Source organism: Crocodylus porosus, unplaced genomic scaffold (genome assembly GCF_001723895.1).
Source record: "Crocodylus porosus isolate Cpor-Errol unplaced genomic scaffold, CroPor_comp1, whole genome shotgun sequence".
NCBI classification, from domain to species: domain Eukaryota; kingdom Metazoa; phylum Chordata; order Crocodylia; family Crocodylidae; genus Crocodylus; species Crocodylus porosus.
In genome coordinates, this window is record NW_017728915.1 from 14,931,684 (window position 1) to 14,940,590 (window position 8,907).

General features: G+C 39.0%; 1 long non-coding RNA gene across 1 annotated transcript in view; it reads right to left on the minus strand.

Annotated features, from left to right (window-relative positions):
• Nucleotides 1-4,597: 4,597 nt before the first annotated feature.
• Nucleotides 4,598-8,907, minus strand: part of LOC109310527 — a 5,604-nt gene continuing 1,294 nt past the window's right edge. Inside the window, exon 2 of the long non-coding RNA XR_002101238.1 lies at nucleotides 4,598-8,720. This is a non-coding gene — a long non-coding RNA (uncharacterized LOC109310527). The remainder of the gene's footprint in view (nucleotides 8,721-8,907) is intronic.

Genomic DNA, 8,907 nt, shown 5'->3' on the forward strand with positions numbered 1-8,907 from the left:
ACACACACACACACACACGTGTGCACTTTGAAAATTGGATATTTTTTATATCTATCTGGCATTCACAGCATGTCTTGCCGTTAAATTGCCACCTTAGAGTCCTTTTTTTAATTTCATTGAAAATGCATATTAAATCAAAGTGACAGACACATGCAATGTAAAGTGTCTGTCAACAATTAGATTCCCATTTGGAAGTTTGTTAAGCATAACAATTTGAAATGAATTTAGACTGAGAAGGAAAGTTTTAGCCCGCAATGCTGCAGTTTTGTACAAAGCAACCCCCAATCTTTGATCCATTTCAAAGTGAAATAAAATGCCATAAATACAACAATTACGACCCCTAATGCAGCTGATCCTAAATTTGTCTGGACTTCTATTTCTTCCCATAATTAAATAGATATTAAACCAATCTTTTTATTTGAAACAAGAAAATAAGATAAAACCATGCAACTAATGTAGTCTCATTAAAATTGTATTAACACATCATTTACATAGAACCTAGGGCACGGCATACTGCAACTACTCAGTAAGTTTATGAGTGCAATGTAAGTGTAAAGTGCTGTTGTTGTTGTTGTTGTTGTTATTGGGCCAGATCAGATCCCCATGCAGTTACACCCCTGCAGGAAACCTCTTGAGAAAAACTGCACAAAATATTCCCTGTATTCTTCTATCATGGGGACAGGAGTTTGGCTCACAAATCACGCAGACACCTGAGATCACAGGGACCCAAAAAGGAAATAGGACCATCTGCACAGAAACCCTGTACCTCCAAGGCAGCTTTGGTCCTGATCTAAGCAACATGGCCCTACTTCTGGGAACTGGTGTGACCACAGCTGGTCCCATGGTTGCCAGTGAATCAGTGGAGAAATCTTTATGGTACAGAAAAGCCAAGGGAATGAAATATGCTTCCTGGAAATGTGATAGCCCCAAAGTGGTATTATATTTCTGGGAGAATTTCAGCTAAACTCAAGAGGACAATATTAGGCACATATCCCTCTCCACTTCCATTCCCCCCCCCACCTCCCCCCACCCCATCTTGGATCCTTGAGGTCCAAGGAAAAGGAATGCCATCTGGGAAGCTGCTGCCCCCCTTTCTTCATTGGGAGAAGACAAGCTCCACACAGTAAAAACATGCTTCAGAGAGAGGCCCAATGTGATACATGATCGTGTTTCTATGCATGTAGTGCTTTGAAATCTCACATATAAATAAAACTGGTACATTTTAAAGACAGGCTTGGGCTGCAAAGTCAGGACCCAGATCCAGATACTCCCAGATTTCTGGTCTTTTGGGGTCCAGGGTTGCATGCATGCCCAGCTCTATTATTTATTGGATACAGTAAAAACACTTAACATATTGCCTGTCAGAAAATGGACACATTAGCATTATTTTTAATGTTATAATGTTTTTATTTCCAAGGAATATTCCTCTAATACTATATTTCTAAACTTAAATTGTTATAGTCTTTGAGCTAGATTCTAGTACTACAGTGCATCCTCTGTTGTGATACATGATTCCTTTAAACAGATACAATTCTAGTACTCATAATCTTGTGTACAATTCTTCCAGATTACGTTCTGGTTGCTTCTATGCACTCCAGTTATGACCTTGATAGGAGTTTTACCCAAAAGAGACATGCTATATTATCTTCTTGATTTCTCATAGTGCTCCAAAACAGATAAAAATAACTATTCCATCACAAGTGAATGCCCATTGACAGCTAATAATATTACTTTTTACTTTTTTATCTAGTACTTACATCTTCTTTGAATAATCTCTCTGAAGAGCCAGGATTACCTGTGATTAAAAGATTTAAACAGGTGCATTAAGGGACTGTATACGTAGAATATGATGGTCGTTTTGTTTAGAGGCAATGAACTGTTTCCCAGATATGTGAACCACTGAACAAAGTCCTGCAGGCTTCTGTGAATAGGCAGGCAGTATCAGCTCCAGAATTTTTTGCTGTAGGCAAATTGTTAAATGTAGGCCCCTTACAATGCAAAGTCACTAGCACAGGAAAGTGTTACTAAACATTTTGTAGTCCTAGATGGTGGTGATGGTAATGCTGGCTCTGAATGTATAGTTACCTAACTCTTGCCTATTAGGCTCACATTCATTTCACTTTATACCTTTGCACAATTTGCCTAATTGCTTCTGCCCAGTGTGACTATCACTGAGAGCAGTCAGGTCTCATCCTATTCTGAGTAATTTTTTCAGTTGGTGCAAAGAAGTAGCAGTCCTGGATGCCCTAAGAGAGAGTAACTCTGGGAGAAACTGGATATTATTATGAAAATGTTCTAAGACTGAAAGCAGGGAATAGATAAATGACTATTCCCTGATTATGCAGTTCGCACAAAACAAGTAAGTAATTGTGCCAGATTTCAGAGGATACACGAGGTAAAACAAATGAAACAAACAGTCTTGATACAGGTCTACTGAATTCAACAAAGTTGTAAAAAGAATGCATCTGTCCCAGTACTTCTAAAATCATAATTTTAAAATGTTTTGCTCACATAGGTTCTGCCTCAGCACAGAACCCTTCCTTATCTTTTGTATTCAAACCACTCTATTTAATAAGACAGCTCTGCGCATGTCCTTTTACAGCACCTGGTGAAGTAAGCTCAGGATGACAAAAGCTTCTGCATCGCTGGTTTAGTTAGTCTATAACATGCATCTCTACCGTGCCTTCTACCTGACTTCAGACTAACTACTGCTTCAGTGCAATATAAAGCCCCAGGGTACCTACAACTGCAAGAGACAAGACAAAACTAGCATGTTTTAAAGACCTATGAACCCCTTTGAAGCCTCGTATTTTTGGTTAAGAAATTTTTTATTTAAAATAAATAGACCTGATGCAGATTATGTAAGCACTAACTATCGTCTCCATGGAGGTTTCTACACCTTCTACATTTCAAAGGTTCACTCTGTTCATATATATCTGATACTGGTTCTGAACTGCCACTGCTCACACAGCGTAGGACTTTGCTTGTAGACAGTGAAATTCAGCTCTGCGTAGAGGATTGAAACAAGTTCCACTTAAGTATCACATAAACCCTGTGCTTGCAGCACAGAAAGGAATTTAGGTATGAAGAGAATAGGTTTGAATCTTCAGACTGCAAACTTCAGAGTGTAAAAAATGTATATATTTGCAAACCTTTATACATTGTTATTGTAAACATTACAGGTGATATTAGCACTGGTTTTGAGCACACGTTTTCTAAAGGTATTATATATATGACCTATATGAATTGCATATATAGGCTTGAAGACTCAAGCCTTAAAGCCTAGCCTGAGATGTGTACAAATCTCACTGAAGTAATAGGAATTAGTTTCATTGACCTCAGGGGATTTTGAATCATGCCTGAGGCTCTTACTCAGGAAGTAAGAAAGATTATTGGGGCCATAATGATAGGCTGGGACTGGGCCCAGATGATCCTGATCAACCCACAGTGATATTAGGGTGAACCAGTTAAACCTAACATAATTGTTAGACCAAATTCTGACCAGCAAGTTTTTAAAAAGAAAATTTGGATTTAAATGTAAGGAGGGTCAAGGCATTGTGCATGGTGCATGATGAGGAGAAAGGTGAATGCAAGGCTTGGAAAAGAGCCTTGATTCATGTGTGTAGTTTCAAGTCCCCTATAGGGGATATGAAGGGCTACAACCAACCTTTAAGGGGTTGGAGGTGAGTTCCATTGTCTTCTGAGACAGACGAGGTTATTTGGGTAAATATGGTATGTTCCGTTAGATGAACTGAAAAGTTGGAAAAATATTATTTGCAAGCTTTTGGGCACAGACACCCTTCTTCCAGCATAGGGAGAGTCTGATGATGTTTTCTCTAGGGTTGATTATGGCTACAACCACAGTATTGCCATCTCTTTTGATTTTTGGCATTGTACTAAAGTCTACGCTTCAGGCATGTGAAAAACTTAGCTCCGTCTTGTATATATTTTCATAGTTATACAAGAAAGATCTACGTTTTTCACATTCCTGAAGTGCAGACTTTAAGAACAATGCCAAAAATCATGAGAGTTGGCAATACTACAACCAACACCCCCGAAACATGGAACATGGACTGAAGGACTTCCATGCATAGTCTTGTTGCTTGGGCTGTCTTCTGGGAAGGGTGAATTTCAATATCCTTCTGGTAACTATAATTTCTAGTTGTATTAAATGTCATTCGGAATGGTGTGTATAGCATTGGTTAGTCACTGTGGTGTTGACTCTTCCTTGTTTCCAGCTGCTGAACTGTTTCAAAAGACAGTTACAAATATGCTCTGTAGCTTTCTAGTGTTACTTTTCCATGTAGGCAGTTACTGTAGTTGCTGGATGCATATCACATAATAAAGAATGAAAGGAGAGATCATCTGCAAAATTGTGAATGGGAAAGCTGGTGGTTCCACATCTCTTGCTCAAGTTGTGCCCTGCATGTGTGCTACAGGGAATATCTTGCAAATTCATAAGAGACCATGTTTACACAAAACCATCCAAATTTTACTCTGAGCCACACCAGGCCAACATCACTGACAGGACTGGGCTGAGCTGAGTGCATAATTTGGATCATGAAGGCTGTACTTAATTTAGTGTTGGGAAGTAAAGCATTATTCACATTTATTTTATTGCTACTAAACCAACTTTTTTTGCTGATACAAATAGTAGCACAACTATCACATTGTAAACACCAAGCATTAAGTTACTGCACTTTAATATTATGCAAATAAATTTTATGTACTTACAAAGTACTTGCACTGTATTTGATACAACTTCTTAAAAAGTGTTAGGAAAATGAGTTAGGTTGTCAGGTTTATTTCATCAGTCATGAACTTTGTAACTACCTCAGTCGACTTCTCTTCGTGTTTGAGACATTTATCCTACAGTATGTCTAGAGTCACTAAACTAAAATGCAGCATCAAAATGGAAATAGTAAATGTGCACTCCTGGTAAATAGAAATTGGCAGGGAAAAGAACAGCTATCAGTTTGTCACAAGTCTCACCTTATGCTAGATGATTTGCTTATAGGAACTCATCTATTAATGGGCAATTGCCACCCAAAATTGTGGCCTTGTGTTTTTAGTTGGACAGATTAGAGAAAATATGGGAAATTTGTTTCAAAAGCAATCAAATCCCCAAGGAAAAAATAACATAAACTAGATTTCTTCTCACTCATGCATGGAATGCCATATCCCTTACCTCAACCATCTTTTTTCACTTGTGATTAGCTCTCACATATTTTTACTTTCTGTGTATTCTATTAAATAGTTGTGATTAAAAGGGTGGGGGTTATTAAGAAAAAGAAAAGAAAATCCTAACTAAGGCTTTCATCATTATGGGGCTAGGCTGAATGTGCTCTGAAAAACGGAGGTTTCCTCATAATAGGAAGGCACTGTTTTAAAGAAGGATGTCTGGGGGCACTCTTAGCTAATAGCCACCTCATAAACCAGTATCAGGATTAATTTCATGGCTATTTTCTTGATCTGTACATATTTGTGTCATGCTTTTTTATTTCATACAAAGTTACTTTTGTGATGTGACACAGCCCATGAAAGCTGAATACGTCTTTGACTTCCAATGTGGGTTTTCAACCAGTTTATATACGGTTGGAGAATTCTGTCACTTCATTTCTGAACTTCTGTGTTTCTGCTGGAGGTACATTGTGGCTTTATGTGGCTTTGATACACAAATTAAATTGAGATATAAGGGGATGTGGCTTGTGAAAAAAATATCCCTTCTGGCATCAAAGAAAATTCTGTTCTCTATAGACTCCCTACTAATTCTGTCCATACATTACAGTGACCACTGAATAACAAACTGTTTCAGGACAATTGTGGACCTAAACTAACTACCTGAAATATCCTTTACTTCATCACAGCTTACTTAGACAATATTTCATTAACCTAAAATATATTGTATTAGGGAATATAGTCACACCTTTGCCATCAATAATCATAATAATGTGAAAATTAAACATTGAATAAAAATGTATTTATAGTCCAAAAAGTCCAAGATTCTGTTCCTAACATAGAAATTAAGACATAATATTGCACATAGATATTCTAGAGATGATAGAAGGATGTTGAGGGGTGTGTTTTAATTGACACAATTATTTTTTAATACAAAAATTTAGAAATACCAAAGAAAAATATATGAAACTCCTTTGACATTTCATTTGTGTTCCTGTAAATGTATTTCTCCTTTGTTTCTTTATGAATTCAACATAGGAAAATGTGTATATGCAATTAAATTGAACATTACTGATGAAGGAGTGAAACAGTCTAAGCATTTTTATTTTCCTCACTTTTTTACCATCTTATGGGGAACGACTATTTTCCATCTAGCTTGTTTACTTAGTGATTTATATATCTAAATTGACAGAGTCCTTCAGAAGCATTTATGTTAAATTTGAAACAAACATATTTAATGCTTGTGTTGTAATAAAACAGCTAAAAGAACAGATTAAAAAGATATGCACAGAGGGTCTGATTGATTGAGGGATTGATTTTACTACTTCTCCCGTAGGTGGGGAGTGATGGCTGTAAATCTCTTGATAATCATTTCAGAAGCACCTTCATCAATAAACTCAAAAGGGACAGCTATGTGTAAAAATTTGCTGGCCATCAGGTCAAACAAAAGGCAGCAAATGTGTAAAGAAAGAATTAAATTAAATAATTCCACCTTGGCCCGTTATGGCATTAGTCATTTTCACCTCTCTTATCTTCGGGGAGGAAACCCCCCCCCATCATTGTGGTGCTGTTAGATTTGGTTTTATTTTGTTTTTGTTTGTTTTCTTTTGCCTTTAGCTCAACCCGTATTGCTTACGATTCAATTATGTGGCTAAAAGCTTGTGTTTGAGAGCAATGATCAATTATTAGTTGTCAGTAATAATGGAGAAGGATTCAATTCTGGCTGCCTTTTTTTTTTCCTAAGGAAAGATCATTAGAAAATAAATCAAAAAAAGGGGGGGGGGGGAAGAGGGGGAATAGTCTGACAGCATTGCCCACAAAGTAGTCATACCTAAACCCACACTCTCACAGAGCTCGGAAGGTCCATATTGAATAGCGTGATGCAGGCTATTGATGATAAAACAATCATCGGATAGTTGGTTGTTCCTTGCTGCCCTGGATAGCTGCGCCCCAGGACTGTCTCAAAAGTTTATTACATATCGGAGCACAAAGCCAAGTTCCCATCTGACTGCAGCATCTGGAAGCCCCTAATTGCACACATTGCTAAAATACATGTAGCCAGTCCGAGCTGAAGAGCGGCTTGGTATTAGCAGTGCAGAGGTCAAATGTAGCAATATTTAAGAACTGGTTTGGACAATACCTTTCCTAGGAAAAATCATAATAAAGGCAAACAAGAGCAAGGCAGCATTTAAAAGTAGGTATTTTGCAGTCTGAAAATGTGAATGTTTTAATTACCCCGCGAGGACGTTTCCTTTAAACGGCTTTAATTTTGGTGCAGAGACAATGTTCAACAATAACAATTTTCCCAGGTTAGAGGTTGATTGTTCGGGGTTAGCTCTGGGAAGAGAGCGATCTGGAGCTAAGCAAATTCCGCCTTAAAAGCTGCACCAGAGGTGAACATTTGCAGAAAATATGAAATCAATTGGATTTTCTCCCAAATCATTATTAACGACGCATCATACCTATATGGGGATTGTGTAGCTTTTAACCCCCGAGTGCTAAGGTTGGGCTGTCTGCTCGCAAACCTTAATAACAATAATCCAGTCTGGAGTGTTGCATCTCATTGAAATCGTCTCTCACCCGAATGAACTGCAAATTATCCCCTGTTTACAATCTCTCTTCAGTGCTCATCTCAATGAACTGGAGATCGATTCCCCCCACCACGCTTGTCTTCCAACCAGGCTCGGATTTGCATTGAGGGACTTTATGGATCCTACCACCCCCGTCTAAAAAATAAATAAATAAATAAATAAATAATAATAACGCCACCGAAAGAAATCTCCAAGGTATGTCGGGGGGGGGGAGAAAAATCTGTCACTGTCATTTGAAGCTTCAAAAGGGGGGAGCAGTGTAAAAACAAGATCACTGTATTTACGTTTGTGAATACTCACAACTTGTGTTGGAGACAATGACACGTAATTGATGTATTGCCATCAACAACAATAAAGACCAATTCTTCTCTCTCCCCGCAAACAGCGCTCCCCCCTCGCCCCCACCCCTCCGGCCCCCAGCAAAGGGGAGGAAAACAAACAATAAATAATCAACCGCGCTCCGATTAAACCCTGGGATATTTTATTTTGATCCTGGCGAGGGAGCAGAGAAACGAAAAATAAAAGTTATCAAACTGAATCTCTTCGGAAGAATTTGCTTTTCTCCAAACCATTGTTTTTATTTTATTTTATTTAATGAACAAGTTCCGGCTTTGATACGTACCAAACTGACTGCACAGCGCATAGTGGGGAATTGATGCTAAAACACCTCAATCCACAAATATGGAATGAAGTGGGACATGGGAATAATTTTCAGGCAGGGGTTAGGGGAAGGGGCAGCGGGGATCGGACAGAGGAGCTGATGGAGTTGGAAATAGGGAGGCGGGAGGGACGTGCAAGTGGAGGCGCGTGTGCGGGGCGCCCGCCCGCGCGGGCATGTGCGGCGCCGGGGAGCTGCGAAGTTTCCGTCCGGGTGGATTCGGTTCTTCCCCGGGTGCGCGAGGGAGGAGGCGGACCCCGGCACGGAGTAGATCCATCTCTGCCCAAAGAGCTCTTTAAATATTCAGTGAAAAATAATGTCATGTGAAGTACCACCTATAGCAACATTATTATCTTCATTCTTCAACATCAACCCCGCTGATAGCTTCGTTTGTCTTTTTATCAAAATCTACTGGACCCAACACGGCTGGGGGGGGGGAGCATCCTATACGTGAAAGCAAAGCAGTGGCCACTTTGCCAG